Genomic DNA, 26,847 nt, shown 5'->3' with positions numbered 1-26,847 from the left:
AGCTAGAGCTTTTCAGCTCCTCTTCTGACAGCATCTCTAGAGAAACAAGATCCTCCTGCTTTTCCATGAACACAACCATGTTTCTGCTGCTCTGGAACCACAGCATCCTGAGAAAGCCACAGGTAGGGAGACAGCACAGATTCAACTGAAGCCAAGATAGAGCACAGCAGTAACACGTGACCTTTCAAGGCAGGCTGAAGTCAGGCTGGGGCATCAGTGGATTTAAATGCCAGTTACCCAATATGAAGGTCCCAAGGAACCTTTGGTACTCCAAAGCTGCCATCTGAGGTAACAAATGAGGCAGTGGGTTTTGCAGGACTGTAGGACAGACACACAGACCAAGGGGGTGTTGCTCAGCCCCCAGGAGCACACAGGACTGGGCTCCCTCAGGCCATGCACTCTCATGTCTTGAACCAACTCCTTTTTTCCATGATGAGAGAGAAGTGGCTCCAAATTATCAAGCAAACCCAGTCCAACTCCTAAGCACTGGCTCCCAGTCCTCGGAGCACAGTTTTGATTTATTTTAGCCTGTTCCAGCTGCATCATGTGATGCACATCAGGCCATCCCAAGAGACCCTGGAGCCCGACCAGGTGGAAAGGGAAATCCCACAGCTTCTTGCCCTTGCACAGCTCCCATGGCAGCATGACAGCAGGACCAGCTGAGCCGCTGTGCTGTGGCTGGGCAAGTGCATATTGCTCACCATGGGCTTGCAGAAGCAGGCAGAGGGCCTGTCCATGCAGGCAACCAAGCCCAAGGTTACCACAGAGGGCTCTAGGAATATAGGAGAGATAAGATTTGGTTGCTCAGCCTAAAACCTGCACTCTAAAGAAGCTGAGAGGCAGTATCCGAGGACTAGCACATCCTCACCCCTTGATGGGCCCTTTCACAACAAACCACTTGTGCAGAGGGGCTGACACCTCCCAGGCCCAGCGAGCACAGTCGCAGCTAGCAAAGAGGGCTGTGGGTAGCAGAAATTATGAGCTGAATACAATAACATCTGGCTACAGCACCCAGAAGGGAGACAGCCGATCTGACCACTGTCAGTTGAGGAAAACCTGTCTCAAGGGGAAAGGCAAAAGAGACAGCAGAGGCAGAATAACATTGCTGGAAACCACAAGACGGATGGAAGGATGGTTGGTATGAGATGCCAGCGCCAGAAGAAAGACCATTCCCCTGCTGCTCTTGTCCTTCCAACTGCCTGAACCGCCCAGGACGGGAATACACCAGACAAAAGAACAGGGAAGCCAAGGACAGGCTCTTCCCAAAGGCAACTGAGCACGTGGTGGTCTTCAGCCAGAGTGAGGTGCCTGAGCTGCTTCTCCAGAGGTTATCATCATGAAAGATAACGTGGTTGGGCGGGTAAGGATAAGTCACACTTCCTACAGGGCACACCTCTCCTACCAGTTCCCAGCCTGGTCCAATGGATTTTGGACGAACCTAGCATCACCTCAGCAAGTAAATGACTACCACAGTAGATGTCTGGTGGAGAATATCCAACAGGCTGTGTGAATGAGCTACAGAGATGGAGCAGATATCTGCAGGAGGTCCTGAGGAGGCCACTAATCATCAGTGGGAAACTGGGGGACTCTCATCCCTGCACAGTGCCTTAAAAAAGGCAGAAAGAACCACCTTCATCCTCCATGAAGCCTGGGCTATGGACACGGCAGTGATGACGCCTTGTCCATGAGCTACTTCTCCTGACACCTGCTTGTTGGAAAGTCCTGCTGCGTGAGGGACTAGAAAGCAACCCGCACAGCAAGTACAGGCAGGATCAGAGACCTGCAGCTGGGGGAGAAATGCGGCAGCAGCAGCACCCGGCAGCCCCGTGGCTGCTGCGGGGCCAAGATGCTATCAGGATGGAAACATGGCTGCCTCTCACAGCTGCACTGAGCCTCCTCCACACTGGAACAGAGGAGAAACACCCCAAACAACCAGCCAGCCAACCAGTGTACGACCGCATGGAGCTTTAAAGACACCTGGAGAGGTTTGGCACCACGTCTTCAGGTCAACCCCTGCCCCTGGCCTGTCATGGCTGCAGTAGAGCTCGTGCACGAGCATGGTCCGGCTCTGCGTTGCTCAGCCAAATGACGTGATCTGGCCTGGGGTGTTTTTGTTGGATGGAGAGGAGTATTTGGGCACAAAGGAGCTGGTTCTTGATATCTGTGGCAAGCAGGAAAGGAAGATGAAGTCATCACTCATTTCAGAAACAATTATCGGAACAGGCAACAAACACTGCCCGTCTGATATGTGCCCCTCAGCCAAGCAACTCACATACTGACCATTAAGATCTCATGTGACACTTGCAGGTCACACAAATTCAGAATTTCATTTTAGGAGAACTACAGAAGAACAGTCTCAGCACATGGAAGTGGAGCACACAGGAAGTATATGAGGAATTCAATAGCTGATAACAAAAAAAACCACCGAAACAACAGAAAAGCCGAGAACAAACTTGCACCACAAAAAAAATCTCTTAACACAGCTCCACCTCACCAAACAATTGACAGAAGCTGAAATAGTGCCAGCCTCTGACACTGTGTGCTAAGAAGGAAAGGCAGGGTGCTACAGCTCTAGAGATAGCTGGAACAAGGCATTGCCCTGCAGTGCCGAAGTCCACGTGGACTACCACTTCAAGGCAGAATGCTTTTTGGGATAGGAAGTCCTCTCTGCGGGAACCTGCGTGGTGCCTCTGTCAAGTTCAAGAGCCCACACCATTTCACATGGTACTACCATGGGCAAACAGACTCACTTGTTTGAGACATTATCCCAGTTGTATGCGGAAAAAGTCAGTGTTCTGGACCATCGTCTGTGATCAGTGAGTGGCACAGAGCTGGAGCTCTCCAGGAGCAAAAATCTCAACACTTCACAGTTTCCCACAAGCTCAAAACAGGGCCAAAACCCAACTGCAGGTGGCATTCTGCAGGTGGTCTTCTGCTGATCTCTAGGAAGCATCAGGCTGTAGAGCCAACTGACTTAGCACTTTCAAGTTACAAGGGAAGGCTAGACCACCCCAGCTTCTCTACACGGCACAGTGCTCCTTCTTCCAGCAGGATCTGTACTGCCCAGTTTTGCAGAACAAACACAAAGGTTCAGGTTAGTCCTGAATTTCAGGATGTTTTGTTCTGTCTGATCTTCTGAAAGAACTGACTTTTTCTTTATCCTCCTGCTTCTGAGAGAGCTCTTTTGGTCTCAACTTTGAGCCTCCAGAGTGTTGGATGAAACATCAAAGTCAGTATCAACATCTGCTTCAGTCCTAGTGCTCGGTGCATGTGCCAATGTTGATGCCTGATCTCCAGTGCCAAACCCCCCATCTCAGAGATGTGGAACTGGGCCTGCTTGCTGAAGTTATGTTGATACGATGCTGCACTTGATATGATGCTGACTTGTCAAGACAATGCTGGAGCTTGCTCCTTTCTCCATGCAGCTACAAGGCCCACTGACATGTTAAGGACATGCTCTACCTTCATTATTCAGGAACGCAGAACAGTGCAGACAGAAGATGGGGCTGAAGGGAAGTACTGAGAGCAGGACAAAGTAGCTACTCCCACCCACACATCTCAGAGACCTTTCCTTCTGCCCACCACAGAATCAGGAACACGGGGCCAGGAGAAGCATCCCAGCAGCAGGAGTGTGACTGCCCTAGAAATCACTCTTCCTCTGTGGCCGATTACCCCACCACTTCTAATCCAATTGCTCAAGCACACAATCACATCACTGGACTGCGGTAATTAATCACTGCCAGCATATTAATGCCACTGAGCCTAGCATGCAGAAAGCTCAGGTAACTGCCGTGCAATTCTCTACTCCAGATAAGAAGGTATTTAGGAGAGTTAGGAGGAATCCCACTTACCTGATTGCTTATTTACCAATAATCCTCATTAAAGCAAGCGTTAAACAAGTGGCCTTTCTCTAAGGAAGCAAACTCAGACTCCGCTAAAACGGGCCAGTGCAACTTTCCAGAACAGAGCTATTGTCTCTGCAAAGATCTCTCGTGCGTGTTTCCACAGGAGGATCTCTGGGCAAGTCCCGTCAGCTACTGCGCGTCTGCGTGTCAAGGCAGCAAGCGGGAGGAATGATGAAATCCAGCGTCACCAGCCAGGCACACAAAGATGGCACTCTGCCGTACATGCTCCCTGGCCCAAAACACGACAGCAGGCACCAACGGTGCCAACCCCGCAGCACGGTCCCAACAGAGGCGGCTGGTGCTCCGTGCACATCTGCGCTGTGCTAAAGGGGTCTGGGAAGGGGGGCAGGAGAGAGAAACCACTCAGAGGCAGCACGTCTGGGCTGAGCAGCCCATCACCAAGTTTATGAACTAATAGATACAGTCTCCTCAAGACTAAGAGCATGCCAGTCTGCAAGCCTGACACATTATATGCACAAAGAACACTCTGGAGCGTGAAATTTAGGAAACAGTAAGATTTTTCTGCACTTTCCCAGCTCCAGACGTACCCTGAAACAAAGGCAGCAGCCCCTCCAACAGACTATAAGCTATGGGAACATAGTGAGTGAGTGACTCTGGGGGTTATTTCCAACCTTGATGGTTTCAGCCACATACGTTCTCAGAAGATGACCCAGACTCCAGATGCTGCTGCCCCCAGGACGAGTTACGGAAAGGAACGTACAGGAGGGCAACTGCACACAGGCTAACCAGCACACAGCTGCTGCGAGGGAACGGGCAAGGCAGAGGAAGGAAGATTCACCATGAGCTGTAGCTCCCCGCTCAGCTGTGCTCAGAGCGACAGCATCCTGTCCCACACAGCGCTGAGCAGGCACCTGCGGGGACGGTGGCTTTACACTGAGACTGGATGTCTCTCTATAAGACAAGTTAATTCACAAATTTTTGGCTTAACGCTGCAATCACAGCTGCCTGCTTATAGCCATGCATATATCAAAACCAAAGTAGCAGGCAGCTTGGCATCAGAGATCAAACTGCAAGAGAAAGCTGCCTTAGAGGAGAGCCCCAGATCAGTGCTCCTGAAGCCCCGGGAGCCCCTTCCACCCTCTGCCCCCCACAGCCGGTTGACAAGCTTGCCATCATTATCTGGTCACCCCAGTTGCCACCGGCCCAGGCGGTAGTCACGGTTTAACCCTAGGACAGGTACAAACCAGGCTGTACTTGATTCTTCGCCCTAAAATTGCATTTCAACATGCTCTTCTGCAGCTATGCCCACCTGGTATTGTCACCAAGTTAAATGCCCTAAACGCTCAACAGAACAGACAACTAGCTCAAAGGATGTAAGCACAAAAAAGATGCTTTTTTCAGTCTTGTCCCTTCTTGTATTTCTGGACTGCTCATCTCCAGCACATCTGGTGTCAGTAACAGGAAACCCTGACACCAAAAAACAATCTAGGGGAAAAAAACAAAACCAAACAAGCCCAAAACAGCAGTGCTAAAAATGTGTGTCGGGCAGGGAAACAAGCAGCACCCTCCTGCTGATGGGGAACTCGGCTGCGAACTGTCACTGACTTGTTGCTTCAAGTCACACATGCCACAAGCAGCTTTGTGAAGCTTGTACGGGAAGTGGTCACAGCAATCGACACCTCACAGTGGGTTTTATTCTGCTAGAGTAAGCACCAAGATACTTAATTTTCCTGTAGCTAAGAGGAAGCTTTCTACTATCTTCCATTACGTTTTGTTTGAAAACTACAGTTTTGTGCCACCAAGAAGGGGTGAAGCCTTCCCACATCCCTCTCATTTGCATCTCATGTCTCTCCTTGGCCAACAAAACCTGCTCAGGGTTCTCCCCCAGCCTGGGACCAGAGACACCGACTGGTGCCTCTGCTCTGACTGACAGACAGCACATGCTGAGCAAGCAGCTTGGAGAAGCTGGACCACTCAAGACACCACACAGGTTTTGTGTTCATTAGGATGTGTGATCTCTGGCATTTTCTGCAGAGGCAGCTCTGAGATCGAGAGAGAAGATGCAAAAAGCAGAATTTCCACTTTTTCCTCTGTATTGCATCTGCCTGTCCAGAAGCTGGGTCGCTATGCTGCCCTTCCCAGCTGTGGACTCTGCTCCCGGAAAGACTTCTTGCCCTGGAAAAGGTAAGCATCGAGGAGATGCTCCCAGTAGCAACCCCTCCAGCAAGAGCTGTGGAGGGGAGGAAACAGCCCCAGCAGCGCCCACCCCGATCCCCCAGCCAGGGGCACTCCTGCAAGGTACGTGCAAGGGTCACTGCAGGGCAGCAGCAGAAGCACAAAGGACACCAGAGCCCTTCTGCCAGCTGGACACAAAGGGTGTTTTTTCTTTCCCTGCAGAGTGCATCTCCCCTGCAAGGTGCAGTGGTAAGATTTCTTCTGGAGGCAGGCACCCTCCCCAGCCTCCTGCAGCCCTGGGGAGGCAGGAGGGGATAAGTATGGTACCCACAAGCACCTCTCAACTGCGCACTTGAATGCTGACCTGGCACATTTGCTGGAAGACCATATAGATGTCCCCTCGTTTGTCAATCCTGCTCGAGTGGCCCCTTGCAGCCCCTATGCACTACTTGTCCTGTGCTCGAGCTATGCCTCAAACGGCCGCGCGCCTGACCCGCGGCAGGGACCAGCAGTGCAGATTTTGGCTAAGCAAGACTTCTGACTCTCTGATTAAACTTTCAGCAACCACAATCAATCCCTTCCTCCCACTTTGTTATTCCCAGACAGCCAACTCAGATCGTATCTTCAAGTGCATGCAGTTGAAAGGAAACTCAGATATTATCTTCCCAAGTATTTAGAAGGCCTCAGAGATAATTTTTTCCCTGTCATTACAAACATTGCAGCCAGGTAGAACTGCCATTTTCCTGGCAGCAAACAAATTAGGATATAAACACCTACAAATAAGCCCCATACCGAGGAAGGGCTGGCGGAGAAAGGTGATGGGGATCAAAGGTACAAAATAGATCCTTCCTGGAGTCGGGAGAGAACAAAGTGGGATGCACTGGGGCACGAGGGCAATAGGAAACAAGAGCCCACGCTCTTCTAATAAAAGAACCAAAAGCCAAACTAACCTGAATCAGGCTCAAACCCAAACAAAATGAGTTTTCTCAAGGACCCAATGGGGTTGAGAACATGAATGTTAAAACTTCATGTGAGTTAAAAACAAAAGGGTGGGATAGGACAATTTTATAGAAGACAGAGTTACCAAGGCAGTGTTTCTGGCTCAAGCAGCACTTCGTGACAGATAGCAGGATCCCGGGACCGCATTCAGGGAAACGATGACTCGCATTCCTCTCCACACATCTTTTCCCAGCTGTTATTGGAAAGGGCATATAGGCTAAATATACAGCCGTAGCAGGGAAGAGCAAGGGTCTGATTGCCTAAGGGCATGCAGTTTAATGGCTTTGGCTTCACTTGTGTTTCCAGTCCATGGCTAGCTAGAGCAGGCCCCTCAAAACTCTACTTGTAATTCCTGGTTTTGTCTAGAAACAGAATGAGAAAGTGTAAAAATCCTAATATTTAATTCTACGTTTAAGGGAAGGTAAGCTAAAGCTAGTATTAAAATCCACAGGAAATTAAACTACAGAAGGTTAAAAGAAAAAAGATAGAACTAAGAGCTCCTTCTATACAAATGCCATAAAAATGCTTATTTTGAAGAGAAATACAACAGATGTGTATATATATATATACACACACACAAACACTTTATCAGTTTCCAAGATTTAGTAGAAAACAGAACTCAAGGCATCAAGATAAAACAGGTATTTTTGACTCTAAATTTGCTTTTGTAAGGAAAGCTTTGTATCTTGCTGAATTTGTTTGACATTAACTCTGAAATTAAGACCATGGTGTTAACAGAAAAGCATTTTACCAGAAGCCATCCTGCGGGAGAGCCTGGAACAGAGGACACCCAGGCTGGCAGCAGGGCCTGGGCAGGCAGCAGAGAGAGGCAGTTGAGAGAGATGAGACCAAAGCACCACTCTGAAAAATTAGAGCAATTTTAATTTGGACCACAAAAGAGTTATCTTCGTGGTTAGCATACACAAGGCAGCAGACCGGTCCCCACGACAGTGCACTCAGATTTGAGGGGCACTAATTGCTAGAAATATTGGAAGTAGAAGATATAGCACTTAAGATAAATTCCCTGGCCCTCCACAGCAGGTTGTGTTCACTGAAGTCTGATTCTGGACTCTCTACAAACAATTTACATGGGGGTTCAGCTGGTTTACAAGTGAATTTAAACTTTGTTTAAAAGGCAGTCTAACGAGATATCTAGAGCACAGCAGTTCTAGTCAGAAAGTACAATTGAGGCACCCATTGACAAGAAAGCACACAAAAACAAGCAGCAAAGATGCAAGACGCCGCTTTTTAAATGGGAGGACTATGAGGCATCAGAGCCTGATCTTGTATTCCTCAGCAGGCAAGTTGATCCCCAGCTAGCGCTAAAGGACATGTGCAAGAGCAGCCGGCGTGACAGTCACCACTGTGTGTCCTGTCCCCTGGTATCACTCACCATCCACCAGCTGTTTCGAGTCTAATTCACACCAGCTAACCACCTTTGATAGAAGTCACCCGGCTGGAAAGGAGGTTTCTATCAAAGGTGCTGCTTCAGAAAGAGGTTTAAACCAAGGCAGTGTCACCAACAGGTCACCACAGTCTTTCCTCCACCTCATGCTCCAAAGGGACAAAATCACCCACAAGCATCTAGCAACACCTGAAATCTCAGCTGAAGCCCAGAAAAATACCTCCTCGCTAAGTTGCCCTGCTGTACTATGCAGGAGATGTTCTCTTCAGATGCAGTCATGAGCACTGAAACCAGTGAGGCTAAAAAGATTTGCATCTCTTGCTTGATTTCTTAATTGAATTGAAGGTTGAACAAAACCCCTTATGAGGCTTCAGAGAATCCGCACAGAAGAGAAACGATGAATATCCTAATCAGAGAGGAAGTTTCCACTGGACATTGTCTTATTAAGTACTAAAGAGTCCACACAAAAAGAGAAAGACCCTGCGGGATAAATTCTAGCAAGGCGGGAAATCTCACTGAAGTTTCTGGCACTGTTTGGCTTTTGGAACACGTTACACAAGTCAGAGGAGTGCTGTAAGCTTTGGTGTGTCCTTTTAGCCAAAACTCCCCACCTAGCTGGCTGCCTATTTTTTATTTATTTATTTTTTAAAAATAAAACAGGTATAGAGCTCTTTCTGTCAAATTAGCAAGCAGAAGTTATTAGAGGGGTGAAGGACAGACTGATGGGCAGGGCAGTCCTGCAAATCCCCTCCTCGGGAAACCTGATCATAGTTCCAAATCCTTTTTTGAAGGAAACCCTTCCGAGGCTCCAGCTCTGGCAGCACACCTGAGCCTGGCCGGAGGGCTTGCGGCAGGACCCTTACCCATGTCTCAACCACGCAATAGCAGAGTACTTTTTACTTTTTTCATCACCAGAACAGCATTCCCGAGGCTTCCCTAGGACACGCTGACACCGCAGCCACCAGACAAGCATTTGCTCTGCTGATGGTACTGAAGCAGGCAGCCAAGTGCAGGAACAGTGGAGAGTGGGCAGCTTGGGCAGCTCCTCCAGTGCAAGGAACAAACAGCCCGAGGGCTGCAGGCACCACACTCAAATCTGAAAATAAGAAACCTTGATGGAGGTTTCATACTTAGGAGTTGCCTCAAAATGCTGTTTGGCTGGACTGCTACATGGAGAGGCAGTCACATTCCAAGGGTTTTTAATCACCTTCTGGGTATTCTACAAAATTCCTCAGATAATGAAATATTTCAAGCAGGTCCTTGAAAGTGTTTAAGCACCATAATTTCCTATAGGCTGATGTGATGGCACCAGGGCTTCAGCACTTAGCATAGGACTGGAAGTCAAGGCTTAGGATCTCTGCCATACCTGCCAGGGACCCTGACTGCTGGGCACAAGACGTGCTGCTGCTACCAAAGGGAAGTAAAGCACAAACAGCTGACATTAAGCGGACACTCGAAACAAGGCAAGCAACACCAACAAAAAGCCATTTTCAGCACTTCAGTTACGTATGCAGCATCATTTATATTCTTTGTGGCAGCGTAACTAAGGGCAGGCACATTCTGTTTAGAAACATCCCGCCATTCCATCAGCTTTACCACCCTACCCTACAACTCCAAGCCAAGGCATTAAGATTCAACTTTATGGAGTTGCTCAGCCCTGATTTATTACTCAGCCAGCAAGACTGCCATAGCTCCTCATTTAAATATATTTACCACCCAGTGATTTATGCAGAGCAGCCAGGGCATCAGCCATGGACCTGCAGCTTTCAATGTTTCTCATGAAAACTATTCTAAACACTTCTTGGCAGAATGAGATATAAATGTTCCAACTTTAACCATCAAGCATAAACCGGGAAAGCTGCAAAATGAAGCAGCATTGCTCCCATGCCATAGAGGCAGAGAAAGCTTCTGGAGGAGGAATTCACTCCCAGAAGATCAGCAGCTTCCAGCTAGGCAGCACATTCCCTTAAACCCACGGAAATTCAGGAGTCATCAAAACCCACCAAACTGATAACCTCTTCCTGCAGGTGCACATTTTTATAGGTGTCTTCTCCTCTTGCTAGAGACCAGGGAGCAAAGGGCTGGACTGCTTCAGTAAAACTGTCTGCTCTTCACAATAACCTCTGGTCCAAGCTGGCCAGCCTTTCGTTCACATAATAAGTCCAAAAGCAACAGATCACCGAGGGGCACAAGCTTACCAAGGCAGAAAGTGCATGACTTCACAGGTCCATCTGCTTCCCAGCTGCTCTGGTGCAAGAAGATTGATTTAAATGAAAAAGCAAAGATGGGCACCTTAAAAGACAAGACAGTAACAGAGTCTGCATCGCGTTCCTGCAGCATTAATTTCATTGCATTATCTTTCAGCTAAATTATCTTGTTTACCTGCACTACATAATTAAAAAAATAACCCTCATCTGGTCTTGACCATGGCCTTAATGGCTTCAGCCAGGAGTGGGGAAGGCTGGAGCCGCTCGTCACAGGTCCAACGCGGAGATAGCTCCAGCTTTTCTCCCCACCCTGCTCTGGTATTAAGAAATCAAGAGACAAGTTGAATTATTTCAAAGCAAGACCAAACTACTTCACTGTAAGGAGTATTAGAGGGATTTAGGCTTTTTTTAAACACTAACATTCTGCCCCATCCATACGGATACAGGACTCAGTCACAGCGCTCAAGCTCATTCCTTACACCAGGACCCACGCATTCAGTCTGGCCAAAAAGGGCCAGAGAAACAATCCCAACACACACAAAGCCAGCACGATCGACTAAATACATTGCAGGACAACACGCCCCTCTCTGCAAGCAGCATAGCACTGCACCTGACACATCAAAGAAGTTTCAAGGGTTGCTCCAAGCAACCCCCCTGCAGCAATTCCAACACAAACATCCTGCCATTCCTAATGCCCCAATTCCACAAACAAGAAAGTCCAAAGGACTTAAAAATAGGACCAAACTGTCCTGCTCAGCCACCAGACAAGTTATTTAAAACTGGGACCCAAGGACAAACTGGGCAAAAGCAGAGTGTTCACAGGATAAAGGGGAAGCAGAGAGACAGCGAGGACAAGACAAGGAAAACTGATGTTTTTCTTCCATAAGCAGCCACAGAGTAACACAGACATAATGTAACATATTTGCAACAGTTAACTAGCTGGCATGGAATCTGGTACCAGTTCTCAAAAAATGGTCCTGATGTTTTGCAACAGCAGAAAAAGCCAGTAATTTCTCCCTTCCTCACAGGAAATCAATCTTGTATGGGTCAGAGAGGTTGGAAACAAGACCTGCATGTTTTTGAGGAAAAAAAACCCCAAATTACAGTGTATTTCAAATAGTGTGAGGACAGGCTGCATCCCTCTATTTTGACTTGCCATTGCAGTTTTTACACAGAAGACGGAAGAGTGTGCCCTGCCTTCCCAGCACGCGGACACTGTGTCCCACTGCTTCCTAGGTGACGGTACAGACGGCTGCGAAGGGACTGCAGCGTGGACTCGCAGCTGCACGCAGACGTGGAAGATGGCAACAGCTGTGTCCTCCTCCTGAATCAAGTGGGCAGATTACAATTTAAATTCATGTTTTAAAGAGAAAAAAACAGGAATAAGAAGATGGGACAGATCCTGTATTGACTTCCCAGTGCAAAGTAATACAGTGGAGCATGTGATGACTACCTACTCCCTCTGCAAGAATCCCAGGAATGGGCGCAAAGTCATCACACCTCCAATGTATGCCCCAGGAAAAGAGAGTCCACACCTCCAACATATGCCCCAGGAAAAGTCAGACGCCATTCTGAGGCAACAAGGAATATTAAATCAGCACTCATCTGGATTTTGTACCAGTTCGAGCCTCTCCGAGCCAAGCATCATTTCTTGCTTACTACGTGTGCTTTGGACACCCAAAAACCACTCTCCCCTTCATGCCTGCATTTCTTAGTGAAGTTAGGCATAGTAATCCTCTGCAACAGCAGTGCCTTTATGCTCCTATGTTCATTACTTCCAGCTCTGCTCCCACACAGAGCCACCTTCTCTGCCTTGGGGCACCAGAACAGAGCAGAGCCCAGCCCTAGGCACAGTCTGTGCTGACCCTGGGAGAGAAATGAGGACAACCCCACTTCCCAGCCCAACAACCACCCACAACAGTCCTAAGTGTTCCTGAGAGCCTGTAACAGCAAATACATTTGTCCTTAATCACTCTGAGCCTTTTCTTCTGAATCCACCCCCAAGTCACTATTGCTTTGATTTCTGCTCAGCACTCGCCTGATCTTCATTACTAATGCAATGCCCAAATCCCAGTTTAAGAGGGCATCCCATTACCAGCACTCACTGGGCTCTCCTCGCTGCTCACAAAGCCACATTCCTACGGCTGTTCTTATATCTAAGTAAATCTGAAACACTTCCCAGAAAAACCTGATGGCTCATTGCTATCAAACAGCAGAGGAGAACATAAACTGTTTAGCGAGAGCATAAGGGCTGTATGAAGAGAGATGCTCAAGCGCCACAGGAAAAATGCAGTCTCGGAGTTGCAGAGAGGCCGTTAAGCTCTGAAGGTGTGTTCAGCTTGCCTTCGCTTTACAGCGCTGCCACAGATGCGGGGAAACAATTAAACTGCTTATCACAGTATGTCCCATTCAGCCTCCAGAGCGGGAGAGCAATTCCAATCCCCAGGTGGCAAGCACAGCAATTAGGTACCCAATTACGTGCACCAAAGCTTCGCTTTGCTTATGTTATTTTACTTCAATGGTTACATAGTATTTCCTTGGCTTACTGTCATTAAAAGATTGTAGGTTCAGGGACGACCTGTAACGTCTCAGCTGAGATCGGGTCCGACCCGCAGGACCTAGTTGCACATTGTTCATCATTTGGAGGATGCAGAACAGTCCAGATGTGGGCAGGTGACTTATCAGTCATTCAGCAGAGCCTGTTACAAAGCCTGGTCACAACCTCTGTTTCCTCACCTGGAGGGGCTAGACTTAAAGTTTAAAAATAAAAACACAGTTACACCACAGTCAGGATCAGCCTCCAGCTCCACAACAGCCCAGCTCTGAAGAGCAACTCTGGGTTGGCGCTTGAGCCTCTTCTGGGCTTCATAACGGGTTGCAGGGGAAAAATGTGGTTTTAGCAGCTCAGTCCATCTCTTATAAAGCAGACATGCTATGCCAAAAATAACCTGGCTTACTAGTTACAGTCACCGAGCACTCATTTCGCAGGTCTCTGATCAGGGACCACAACGCTCTGTCTGCACCACAGCATCACCACCATCACCAGCTGTGCGCTGGACAGGAGAGGATGCCCTGCTCAACACCACCAAGGTGTTTCACATAAAGCAGTTAGCAGTTTTTAAAACAGTAGATAGCCAAGACTCATTTGCCAGCCTCCACAAAGGAAAAATTTTCTTCCAGCTCAGACGAGGTCTCTAGTGCAGCTTTGTTGCACCTTCAGCCTTTCTGCTGGAGAGGCTGGGCTTCTCAGGCCGTTCTGTACCTGGCACTTCCCAGAGTCATGTATGACAACAGCTACAACAGCTGGTCCGCAGCTGTAGTGAGAAGCACACGATCAAGAATGATGCAGTTTTGGGACTTCTCAAATATAATCATAGGTTCAGAGCTGTCCTCCAAAGCCCTCTGCTATCCTACTGCAGCAAAGTCCAGAGCAAACAAAACCAGGCTGCAGAACTGAAGCACCTTCCACAACAAACTGAAAGAAATGTTCAAAGATAACAGCAGTGCCTCCCACTGCAGGGCAGCAGAAGACAGACTGCTTCTCCTTTATTCCTCAGGACCTTATGCCAGCCAGGAACTTAGCTCATTGCTGTAGGCTGAGCCTACCCCCCCGCCCCCCCCAAAAGCATGTGATGTTGCTCTAGGTAACAGAAACAATACCTAAAACCCCAATGTTGCAAATAATAAGCTAAAAAAAATCAGAATACCTGAGAATTAAGGTTGTCCATGAGCTGGTCACAGCAAGCACCACAATTTATTCTCCACCCCTATGCCAGCTTTTTGTTCTCTCTCCCTCTGAGGCAGGCAAGCCCTTCACCCATCCATGGCTGCCAGCAAGCAGCCCAGGAGAGACAGGGTCCTGCTGCCAGGGCTGGGGACGGCCGGTGGCAGCACCTCCCTCCCACCCCGGCAATGATTCCGCCCCTCCGGGCCCTGTAGGACAGGATCTTTGAAAGCCTTAACTTGGCAGATCAAGCCTACAAAGCACTGGTGAACTGGAAGCCTTTCAGACGCCTGTAACCTGATAAGATACAGAAGATACAGAGCATTTTTGCTGGGAGAGGAGATGGCACATCCTTTGCTATCAGACCAGGGGGCTGCCAACCTTCCAGCCATTGTGCCAGACCAAGTACCTCTCAATGCAAGCAGTTAGATGCTGTTTAGTTTTTTAGATACTAAAAACCTAAAGCTTTTTTTAATCCTTTAACTCTTGGAAATGGCTGAACTGCTTTTGCTGAAAACCTGAAGTAAAGCCTGAGGCAAGAGCACAGCATGGGAAATACCAGTGCAAGCAATTAAGTTCAAGAGTTAAATGCAACTCAGCCGTCAGACAGTCGCTGCAGCAGGCGGTGTGACTGGTGTCACCGAGATACTTGCTGCTCCTCCACACGGGCCTGCTCCTCCACAAAGGCCTGCGGAGAAAAAACGGCCAGAGCAGCTAAAGCAGGCTACCCACACCCAGAGTTTGAGACTGTGAATCCACTCCAAATGGGAATTAATTCGGGAATTAATAAGTCCTCCAAGAGGGAGCTCCAGCCAAATCACTGCAACTGGGAGGCAACTTCTGGAGAACGTGCTAAGGGGCTTACAGCATCTGGATGTGTGTGCTCCCTGGTTACTGCCGCTACGCCCTGCTCCATCCCAGGCTCTGCTTGCTCACTCCCCTCGGATGCAGCTCCACAGGAGCATTACTCACCGGCTGACCCGCCGGACAGGACGGCAGAGCTGTGCAGAGGGCAGCGGGGTGCAGTCAGGATCTGGCCTCCAGCCGAAGCCATGGGCGAGGTGCTACGCTGAACGCAGTGGGTAGCAACGCGATTAGCCTCACGGCTTAAATGGCTGCCTTCGCTCCAGAAACTAAATTAGTTTAAAAGCTGAAGGAAGCACCTCCCGAGTACAACCCCTGTTTAGGCAAGGTGGTGTTCTCTGAGCAGAGTTTGAAAATAACCATTTAACTGCTGCAAAAAGTTATGTTCCTGAGGTATTTATTCTGTGCCACAGTAATGCCTGCTCCCTTATTGTCATTGCTTTTCTTCCTTGGGAAAGCTAGTTCTTTCTTCCACTGCTCTTTCACAAAACCAAGAAACAATCTGAAGAAAAACTGTTAAGACCACTTGGGGCAGATATGCCGCCTTTTTTTTTTTTTTTTTTTTTTAAAAGATATCAACTATCTACATCAACAGTGGCCCTATAAAGGCAAATCACCCAAGACTGGAGATGGGTGCCCTGAAGCACTGATGGCAACAGCATTATGTAGCTAGCAAAACACCCCACAAGTCATTGAAGGAGAGGTCTAATCACATCACTTACAAGCCTACAGCTTATTCTGGGTTTTGCAAGTGCACAGAACTGGAGCGGATCCGAAGCACTGAAATAACAGGTATTCTGACACAGGCACATCAGCCAGAGTGAAAGCTTAGAGGCTGGGAAAAACATCCATAATGTCATTTGTGACAGCAGGTTTGCTCTGCTTGTAACATACACTGCCAACACACCCAGGAAAGCTGCTTAGAGATCACCAGATAAAGGCTTTTCACCATTCAGCCTGTTATTTAATGTAAATTGGGTTGTCCCTGCTACAAAAAGGTATCTCCATATGAAGCACAAGGTGCTCAAAAGATCAGGAGTGGCAGCTCACAGCAAAAAACAAGAAGTACTCGCACCACCGCTGAATCCCTTCAGCCCCTCCCCACGACCAGAGGGTCCTGCTTCCTTTTCTACAGGTGCAGTTCTGCAGTCCAGAGCTGCACAGGCTTCTCGCTTGTCAACGCAGGTGATCTCCTCAAAATATCACCACCTTAAAATACGGTTTTGTCCACAGAAATAACTCCAGACTCCTCTGAGATACAAAGCCATGTTTTGAAAAGCAACAGTGCAGCAAATTCAATTAACTAACAGAGTCTGCCTTCTACTTGGGCAACATGGAAGCAAGATTTCCCAAAGCCCATCCCCAAGATGTAGCTCGTCATTTACTAGGTATGCTGCTGCGACCCTTCCAGCACGATCTAGAGGGTCTGCCTCCACCCCCCCTCCTCTTCTGGCCTCCTGGAGCAGGGTGTCCTGCACAGAGCATGCCATGCCCCAGAAAAAAATGGGAAAACTACCCTGCTCTTATCTTGAACCCTGGTAGAAGCTGGAGGCGGTTGGAGAGGACACGCGCAAACCAAGCCAGAGGCAAACAGTAGCTCTTTAGAGGAATAAACCACTCGTCAGCCTGTCGTGATTGATAAGTACATCTGCCAGTCCCCACCTGCTGTTCACATTCCTGGCATTTCTTTCTGCAGCATTTTCTCCAGAGAAGGGACCGGCTGCTTATCAACTGCTGCAGAGGAGATTTAAAGGAAGGGAAACAGGCCCCAGTTTAAACAAAATTAAGAGATTTCAGGCCCTGAAGCAAGCCAAAGACAGTTTTCTTGCATCAGACTGGGGAACTTGCTGAAGGGGCTTATTCCAGGAGCCCTTGCAGGTTCAGAAACTTGTAATGGGGGTGTTAAGCACTCCCCCCCTTTGCTCATTCCTACCATCAGACCTTTGTTAAACTGGCAGATAAAGCAGGGGGCTCCAGAAAAGTCTCTGTAGCCTCCAGCCACTCACACCAAAGTAGTTTTCTGCACCGGTCAACCACCCCCTAGAATAAAAGGGAGATAAGGGTGAAAACACTCCAGCCTCCCCAAAAGGGCGAGGGCTTCGCTGCCTTCCCCGCATCGGAGGGCTGATGAGCACCGACAGCCGGGAGACTGGCCAGGACAGCTGTTCAGAGCAGCAACAGATATTTCTGGGAGTGAAGGAGCAGCAGTTCAGCCCTGGACACGGGCTGGAAATTCCTCTTTTTCTTCAAGTTAGTTTTAACAAGGCAAGAAGGTGAAGGAAAATAAACTGGTACAATTAAAGCCTCAAAGCAGAGGGGTGGAACATGAGCCTGCTTGTTGTCAGAAGAGGAAAAAGCAGCTCTGAGGAGCTCTCAAGAGCTCAGTGTCTGTAAGATCCCAACCTCTCTGTCAAACTAGATCAAAATTAGCTATTAGGATCAAATTTATTAGAGCATGTACCCATACTGAAATCCTATCAGCCTGGTTGCTGCAGGGAGTCAAGGCAATGCAGGGTTTCTGGAGTTTGGGTGCCCCAACACCCATCTAAAAGTGATTTCCTTTCACTGAAGATGAACACACACAACTACCAACAAGTCTATGAGTTTTTTGCTTATGCAGTCTTTGGGGAAGGAGGGAGGAGGCAGCAGGAAATAAATGCAGCTTTCCCCATGCCTAGAAGAGGAGCAAAATGCAAACCAGGTTTTTATTTCAGACCAGGGTGGTTATTTCCATCGACAGGCAGTACCACTCCTTAAGGCAGACAGCATAGCAGTGCTTTTATAAACCAGAGTGAATGCAATACAAAATCTGATTTATCCCAGACACTCCTGGGGAGGAGCCCAGCCTTGAGAGCTGTGGCTCAGCAAGCAGGACACCCCAAACACCAGGAGCACTGGCCAGCCACCCTCCTCTGCAGAGCAGCTTCCCTACCAGGTTTTGAGGGTTATTTTCCAAAGCTGCCACACTTGCTCTTAGGAAAGAGCCAAAAGTTAGCAGCAGTGAGGGGAAGGGGAGGGCAAGCCAGGTGTGAGCAGCATTTGATTAGCTGGCTAATGGGTGCAGCTGTCCTCCGGTTTTACAGCTCTTGGAGGAAATTTAAACAGGAACTTTCTATAAATTAACTGCCCATAAAATGAGCATGTTTTCTCAACGCACCAGAAGGTCAGGAAAGGTCTGCTCAGCCCCCCATTCCCAGGACATGGCACACAGCCTCCGCAGTTGCAGTTTCTCATTCCAAAGCAGGAGATCGAGGATTTAGCCTGGGCAGCAGCGAGCTGGTGAAAGCACGCTCACACAGCAATCAAAGTCATTCTCCATTCACAGCAAACTAATAATTCGTGTTTCCCCTAAAAACCCCAGCGCAATCCAGATGTCTACATAGCCTTTGTCCCAGAAGGCAAACTATATAAACAGCGTCAGAAAGACGGTCACGGCTCCGCTTGCCAAAGTCCTCACAAGACTGTTTATTCTGTGGGAGCAACAAACACATTGATTTCAACTCCTTCCAGGTCTGGGAGCTGCAAGTGATAAGGTAGTTATAGACACTCTCCCCCAACCCTTCTGGCTTCCTCTTCCTTAAGAGGATTATTTAAGAGGTAAGACTTCCCCATTAGGGATATTCCATTGATAAAAATGCACCTGACAGGTTCCCAGTTTTGAGGGAACCAGGAGGATGGGAAAAATCCAGGGTGAGGCCAGTACAGCAAACATGGGAAATAAAACAAATTGCTTGGGATGCATTAGGAGGACCAGTGTGTGTCATGGGGTGGCTCATTCCCCGCAGTCACCCTGAGCCATGGGAGCAGCAAGGACCACGGGAAGGATCGTTTCACCAGGGGACAGGCTGGTTTGTCCCAGGAAAGGGGGAGCGAGTCATTTGGCTGAAGGGCTGAATTCCTCTGGCAGCACAAGGAGAGCAAGTCCACAGCTGTCCCAGGGTAAGGGACCCAGGCCAGCTGGGGAGGGGACTCACAGCCCCCCAAGCACCCTGCTGTGGGACTGCCGGGCACGAGCAGCAGGTTTCCCGTGCTGGGGGGCTCAGCCCTCCTGGCACACCGGCTCTCCCAGCCTGCCAGCAGCAGCCTAGGGGTACAGCACGCCAGGGAAAAGCTGCCCAAAAGACCTGAGGAAATGTTTGGAAGAGTTGAAAATAGAGTTTGGGAAACAAGCACTGACCAGCCATACAACTCTTCCAGGGATATTTTAAACATTAGTATAGTTGCATTCCAGACCCTGAGAATATTTTTTATAAATATTTGTTTCAAAACTTATTATATTCTTCAAGTGCAGTGCTTCAAATTTTAGACCTGCAGGCTGCCAGCTGAATTTGCTGCTGATTTTTAAAGCTGTGTCATGTTACCTAGGGTATAGCATAGTATCATCTTTGTTTTTTTTTTCAGGTGCTTTTCTACACAGACATTTATTCTGTGTTATAACATTAGGTCTCTACCGATACATCAAGCCCTGTGGATTAACACATCTTTATTCACAAATCAACAACAGCGGGTTTATTTTCAAATCTACTTTTTTTTTTTTTCCTTTTTTACAAGCCAATAAGCAAAAGAAAATACTCTAGTAATTCTGCATGCAAAGTAACTCTCTCTAGAACTAGGTATTTTTGTCATTGACAAAGCCACAGCACATACAACTGGCAGCAATTTCTGGGAGCTCCGTTTGAGCAGTGCGCAAGGCTGCCAGGACACAAGTACTGCACGTAACAAGCCAACTACACTGCAGACATGCCAAAGCTCCCCAAAGGCCCTTCTCCTTTAAACACACGGCAAAACAGCGTGCAGAGGGAACACGGATCATCCTGCATCCTAACCTGGGTACCCTGCCTGCAAATAGGTCTAGACCCATACACTTCTTCAACCCAAACACACTGCATTCACAGTGGTATCGAACCCTCTTGCCTGACAGGCAAACAGGGAAAACCCAGGCACAGCAGTTGTGATTTTAGAAGGTCCAAAGCACTAGCAAACAGCAGGGTATGGCTAAGGGCAGATCCTGCACCCCAGCTCTGCTGGTCACTCTGCCACTCCAAGCTCCCAGCCCATCAGGGATACAGGTTCTTGCACACCAGAGATACCAACAAAACACAGCTTAACCTTCAGAGCATAGATTTCCACCAGCACTTTATAGTACACAAATATTAATATTTGCAAATAAATCTAGGCCTGCTTAATCCAGAAAACACACAGCTGTGGCCAAGCATGTGTTTTCTTTGGAGAACAGACCAGACACTCTGAGCCTGGTTGCCTTACCTATTTTTCAAAGCCAGATTTAAGCCAACCAAATAGATAACAACCAAGCTGAAACACCAACCCTCACCACAAACCCTCCTGCTCCTCAAGCTCTTGGTTGTTACTGAAAGGGGGAAAACACCCCCAAGGTACTGCACTCATCTCTACGAGCCCTGCTGGGGAGATGGGGAGAAGGCATGCCTGCTGGGTCGGGGCAGGTAGCTGCCTGCCAGCGTTCCTCATGAGTTATCAGCTAAATCAGGTTAGAGGAGCTCCGTGACCGTTCAGCAGGAACAGGGCTAGATGACCCCTCTATCTCTTTTTCCATCCTTACAGCTTAGGCTGTAAATTCTTCAGGGGCAGCTGCGAGCCGGAGGTCCTGGTGGAGCACTGCTGGCCACAGCTAGCTGGGACCTCCACAGGGAGCCACGGCAGCAGTTCCAACAGCTCATGGGTAACGATGCTGGGTGAACCTAAAAACTGCGAAAAATCTTAATTTATTGCACTGGTATGCAGACTGCACCTAAGAAACTGCACAACTGGACACAGGTAGAGGACTCAAGGCTGAAATCTCTTAGGGACATTTGTCTTAGGTGTAGGGTACCCAACATGCACCGCATAACAGTAGGGGAGCTTTGGGGTGTGGGGACTTGCAAGGCCACCTGTACTGAGATGACCATAGCAGCTATATAAGGTTGAGATTGCTAAGTAACAGGAATGCCAGATTTGGGTATGGATGTAGCAGAGTTGAAACCAATGAGCAAAAAGTAATAAGGGGCTGTTATTTGGGAGTCTGGGCAGAGGAAGGGAGGGCCAGGGGCAATGAAGAGATGGGTCCTGAAATAGAGAAAAAAATGGTGAATAAGGTGTAATATAAAGAACAAAGGAGGGTCAGTCTTCTTGTGGTAGGAGCAGGGGCACCTAGGGACAGCCATGACCCCAGTGTGCAGACTGAAACCCCCCAGGATGCAGGGACAACCTGCTGACTCTCCACCCAATCTGCATCCAAAAGACTTGCTGTGGGAAGGCAAACCAGGATGGACTCGCACCCTAACACAAAGCGGCGTGGGAGGGAAGGGTGACAGATCTGCAGTTCAGCTGTAGTGCAATTTGTCAGATTTAGCAGTAATAACTACTAGCTTTAGAGTTGTAAGCGTGCAAAATGCTCTAACTGTAAATTACTATCAGTGGTGTTTATTAGTGAACCAAATAGTCAATAACTTGACTAGTTTCTCAGGAAAGTATTGCTTCATAATAAACATCATAGTCTCTCAGATCAGCCACATCTCCAGCCTGCACCCCAAAGAGGCTGCATCAGACCAGGGGCTCAGATGGGATCTCCCAGCCTGGAGGTCTGGGCTAGCTGCTGTCTGGGTATCTCGGTTAAGCCTGCATGGGCAGATGCAATCTGGGCTGCTTGTGTTACACCTTTGTACAATGCCTGATGCAAAGAAGCTGTGACCCACCGCTGAAAATTGTGCATGCCACCACCGCAGTGTGAACACACCACTGGCCACACTTTTAATAGCTTCTAATAATAAACTGGGATGAAGTTTGAAGTGCCTGCGTAAAGCACACTTGCAATTAAAGAGACACTCCTCAGCCATGCCACATCAGCAAGACCAGAGAACAGGCCACGCAGGGCTGGGGACAGGACACACCTCAGGTCCTCCCACTCTTCGAGCAGGACTGACCTAAATCCTCCCACTTTCAGACTCCGGTGGCAGCAGGGAAATGAGCCAGTCTCATTAATTTCACCTCCCGCTGCCTGGTGAACTTCTCTGCAGCAGAAAAGGAATGATTCAAAGCTATGCTGGTGACCTGGCAACTCGCATCTTCTCTGGAGCAGGAGATGGCAAACAACCTGCTGCAGCATCGCTCTCCTAATGGCCAAGCTCTGCTCTTGCTCCCCAGAGCTCCTCAAGTTATTCAGCTGAGGACTTCTTAAAAATTCAGTTAGGACACCCAGCAAGGCAACCATTTCTCTGCAGGGCAGTTTATGCAATAGAAAGGTACGTAGTCCATTGTCAGCTGGTGGCTCAGCAAAGACTCCTCTGATATGCAGGAGACCTCAAGACTACCACGCTGCACAACACCGGCAACACCAACCCCTCCCTGCTGCTTCCTCCGAGCCTCACCGGAGCCAAGTACACCAGGGCACCCTATTTTCCTGTGATTTCCAGAGTTCAAGTTTATTTTTTAATCTGATAGTAACAGTAGAAGACTATAAAAAAACCCCACACTGGCCTGAGCGGCTCCGGAGTCTAAAATAAACATGCCAAGCCCTATTTGTGATGGAGTAAAAATAGCTTCTTTCTCATCCCTTCCCAGGACCTCTGCTTCGTACACAAAAACTTCACAGGTTAACTATAAAAATACCAGACGTGCAAGGAATGTCTTGATTTGAGCTTTGCACTGTTTGGAGGAGTTCAGAAACCCACCTTGGCCCTGTAGTGAAGGGACGCACCCTCGAAGCTCATTTCCCGCCCAGAGCTAAAGGCCAGGAGCTGCCAATTCCCTTTAATAGAAACTACCATCCTTAAAAAAAAAAAAAAATTCACTGGAATTACATCTTGTGCTCTTTCTTGGCTGGATACTTTTTAAATGACACTTATTCCAAAGAGCATTAACTATAAAATCTAGTGCAAGGCTGTGCTGCAGCCAGGACAGGCTCCCTGGGAAGCGGAGTGAGCACAATCAGCATCTTCATCAAAAGGAGAAGAGAGGCTGTGGCTAGTCTGGCTCACTGTAAGAAACATCGCTTCATAGCAAGTACTGCTAAATTAACTTTTTTCCAGGGCCTAAATGTATCTCACCTGGTACCTGCAATGCTCAGACCTGAAGATTACAGAAAAACAAGATTTAGGAGAGCTGCACCACAGGAAAGCCATCATGAAGCTGAGTTTAATCATTACATCATTTCTAATGACAGATCAGCCGGACCCACAAGCGAGCACCAACCTATTTATTACTCAGGCTTAAAAAAGGACCAGAGGAGAATCTGCAATGCATCTGAAACCTGCTGGTATTTATACACACACTAAAAGGCACCCAGGGGAAAACGCCAGGCGTACGTGTTCCCAGCCCCATGGGCAAAGCTTGCAGGAGCCACCAGCCTCAGGAGCCTTCCCAGAAATGGCCGGGAGCCGGCACATCTCCCTACAAGGCAGTCCCGACAGCGGCACATGCAGCCGTCCATCTGCTGCCGCGCTCTCCCGCCTCGCCACAGCCCGAGAGCGCACACCGGCCTTTCACCCGCCCCAGACAACACATGGCAGGCACCGGTTTCGGGGCACCCCCAGAGACCACCTTCACCAGCGCACCCATCTACAAACACCGTGCTCCAGCGCCGGCTTCGCGTTAGTCATTAAAATTCATCTCCAGAAACCTGGACTTAAATTGAGGCAGCATAAATTAAGCAGCAATCTGGGGCTTTGGGTGAGACACAGCAACATCTCAGAAGAGCTCTTAGCACAGCCACACTCATTTTAAGTGACAGGGACAAGAAAAACAAGTTTGCTTCCTAAATACACATTTAGTTTAAGCTGGTCGTATTGAAAAGCTCAACGTTTTTATTTTAGGTTATGTTCTTAAACATGCCCACACCACATCCAAGGCTACAGTGAGATCTGTTATATGGGTCCCTAAAGTTTCCTCCACTTGATTAAAGCAAATCTTGAGTCAAAGACTTCAAGGAAAGTCAGTCTCCCCACAGCTATTTCTTCCCATCAAGCACCCTAGCAAATGAACGAGAGAAAAAGTGCACCTTTTCCAGGTTTTACTTTGTCTGGCTTCCTCCTACTCTTGTTATACACAACTTTCATCATTTATGGTCAAAACCATTTCAGAGAACAAGGAGAGTGATCTGGAACTTTCCAGCTCTCTTGTACCACCTGCCTACACACTATCACTGAAGAGTCACCTCACCAGATGCTCCAAGGTAAAAATCACAGCTTGTCTTATTTACATTAATATTTTGTGTTAGCTGTTACATAAATACTGCTGCTCTTAAAGGAGGCTTCTCTCAAGCCTCCTGCTCTCCTCACCTGCCATCAGTTCCCGTTCTTCTAGCTTATTGTGAAAGGGCAGGACTCCTGGAAATAAATTTTATTCTTATCGGATAGGCACTGGTATAACAGCCCAGCCACCAAACAAGCACCAAATAACTGTGACACTCCAATAATCTCACCCTGTATGTGCAACCCAGGATTTCAGCTCATACTCCCACCCCCCAATGCCTGCATTACAGCGCTACTCCCATCCCTGACGCAAGGCAATGCAGTGCATCATGCTTCCTTCCTACTCCAGCACACTTTTCCTCCTATTCAATGGACCACAAAGATCTCAAGAGATCACGCAACACAGGTCCCACAAGCAGCACGCATTCTCCCATGTTGGCAAACACCTGGAAACTCAACGTTTTGTAAAGAAAGGAATGGCTGAACCTTCCCCTGACTCTTCCTCACTGGGCACATGTGCCCTGGCCTGCCTGAAGGCCCACAGCAGCACCACAGCCAGCTTCACAGTCATTTTAAACTGGTGTTACTTCCAGAGGAAGCATTTCCATCTTTCCCATCCCTCTCCTCTCTCCCCTTTGTGCAGGTACAAGCGTTACAGACAGAGAAGTGGATGGGGGAACTGACACACATTAAAGAAACCCAGCAAGAGACAAACAAGAGGCCTGTTTTCACCTGGCTCAGCTTCCTGGCTGGATGTGGGGTCTTCACTCTCTTTGCCCTTGCACCAGCACAAGTGGAAGGCAGGACCTCTTTGCCAGCAGCACCAGCTCAAACCAAGCGAGAAGCTGAGCATGCCAAGTTTGGACCCTGTGAAAAACCATGCCACGCAAGAGCACTGCACAAAGTCACCAAGGAAAACCCAAACAATTCCAAAAGATAAAGGGAAAAAGAAATTAAACTGGTTTCAGCTGGACATCTCCTATTCATTTCCCACTATTGTCCTAACCAGCATCTAAGCAACCATACTGACAGCGAGGGCCACCTCCCACAGCCAGCTGCATCCTGGTAGCAGGCAGCACAATTCCCTTACAGCAGAAGTCTCCGACTGGATGTATTTTGCATTAATAGTCCGCTTGAGCACTTCTGGGCAAACTGCAGCAAGCAGGCAAGTGACCTGACGCAGGTTTCTTTTCAGCCACTAAGCCACTTTAAAAGACATCTAAAAATACATTAAATGCTTTTCTCATGTGACTTTTCTATGCAAGGGACTACTCTAAAGCCTGCCAAGAGCAAATGGAACGAGACACTACTGCAAGACCTCTTTCCTGCATGAACAGCCTCCGCATCATCAACTTGTTTGAGTACAGGACACCAGCCTAAGATAAAAACCTGGAGCAATATGCAGTCTGCTCGGCAGCATCAGCTACTGATGTAGCACCATTTTCCCCAAAGGGCTGTGCTTCTGTTCAGGATTACCACCCAGATGGGGAGCTGCAATGTTTTGCTTGGTTTCTACTCCAGAAGGATCTTTAACTAGTTACACCCAGAAGAGTTCAAATGTATACTCCTTCCAACCAAGCCTAAAGAAGCAAAATAACTTTCCAGCTTTGCTGACACAGGTAATTCCTCTCCATTGAGGAGTCGAGGTAAATAGGACAACTGTTTGCCTTCAAAAATGCTGTGCAAATCAACTCAGCTGGCTGCTACCAGAAAGCCCAAGCAGGAGGACACCGGCCACTTCAATTACTCCAGCTGATCCTCAAGCCCACCTCCTTAGAATAGATTTACATCACCAAGTTTACCATCGAGATTCTTCTTCCACTCCCAGGGGAGAGCAGATAGCTCTTCTGCTCTTTTGAGATGTGGACCTGCGTGCTTACAAGCTTCTGTACGTGCCTGGGTCTGCCTCGAACAGGAGCAGACACTGACACGCTAGGAAATGAAAGGTGTCTGCTCCTGGATCAGTTCAGGCTCCAGAGCCAAGCCATCTGCTTCTACTGATACAGAAGGTGGCTTTTCCTCGCTCCAAAGCAGACACCTAGCCGTGTGCCCAGGCGGCTCCCAGCTTCAGCTGACCTTTTCCAGTTGGCACAGCCTACGACTGCTGGTCCCAAACAGGGCTTAGAGTCAGCTGCACAGAATTCACTAAGAATCATCATCTTAAGTCACTGCTTAAAGAAGAATCTCACCCCTAAACACTTACACTGGGAGTCAGCTTAGCCAGCCTGAATTCCCATATATGACCAGAAAACAGGACTTCAGCACATGAAGCACTCTTTTCTCAGGCTCTCAGCTGGAGTGACCAAGCCACATACTACACCAGGCCAAAAGACACTTGCAGGGAAGAGCTCTGCACACAACCTAGCTCTCCTTCACCTCCCTCATGCTGGTGGTAGACTGCTTG

General features: G+C 48.4%; 1 protein-coding gene across 6 annotated transcripts in view; it reads right to left on the bottom strand.

Moving 5' to 3' along the window:
• DAG1 (dystroglycan 1) overlaps positions 1–26,847 on the bottom strand; it is a 52,821-nt gene that overhangs the window by 16,874 nt on the left and 9,100 nt on the right. Inside the window, exon 1 of one of the 6 annotated variants that reach the window (XM_074836546.1) lies at positions 14,360–14,375. The exons of 2 other annotated variants lie outside the window; for them this stretch is intronic. The gene's annotated coding sequence lies outside the window, so the exon portion shown is untranslated. Of the gene's footprint in view, positions 1–3,851; positions 3,869–7,125; positions 7,143–10,643; positions 10,659–14,359; positions 14,376–26,847 lie in introns of those variants that run through there. 3 more of the 6 variants (XM_074836547.1, XM_074836542.1, XM_074836545.1) reach the window with 3 other exon arrangements.

This window comes from Strix aluco, chromosome 11, assembly GCF_031877795.1.
Source record: "Strix aluco isolate bStrAlu1 chromosome 11, bStrAlu1.hap1, whole genome shotgun sequence".
NCBI classification, from domain to species: Eukaryota; Metazoa; Chordata; class Aves; order Strigiformes; family Strigidae; genus Strix; species Strix aluco.
Note: the sequence above shows the minus strand (reverse complement) of the source record. Positions and strands in the feature narration are given on the sequence as shown.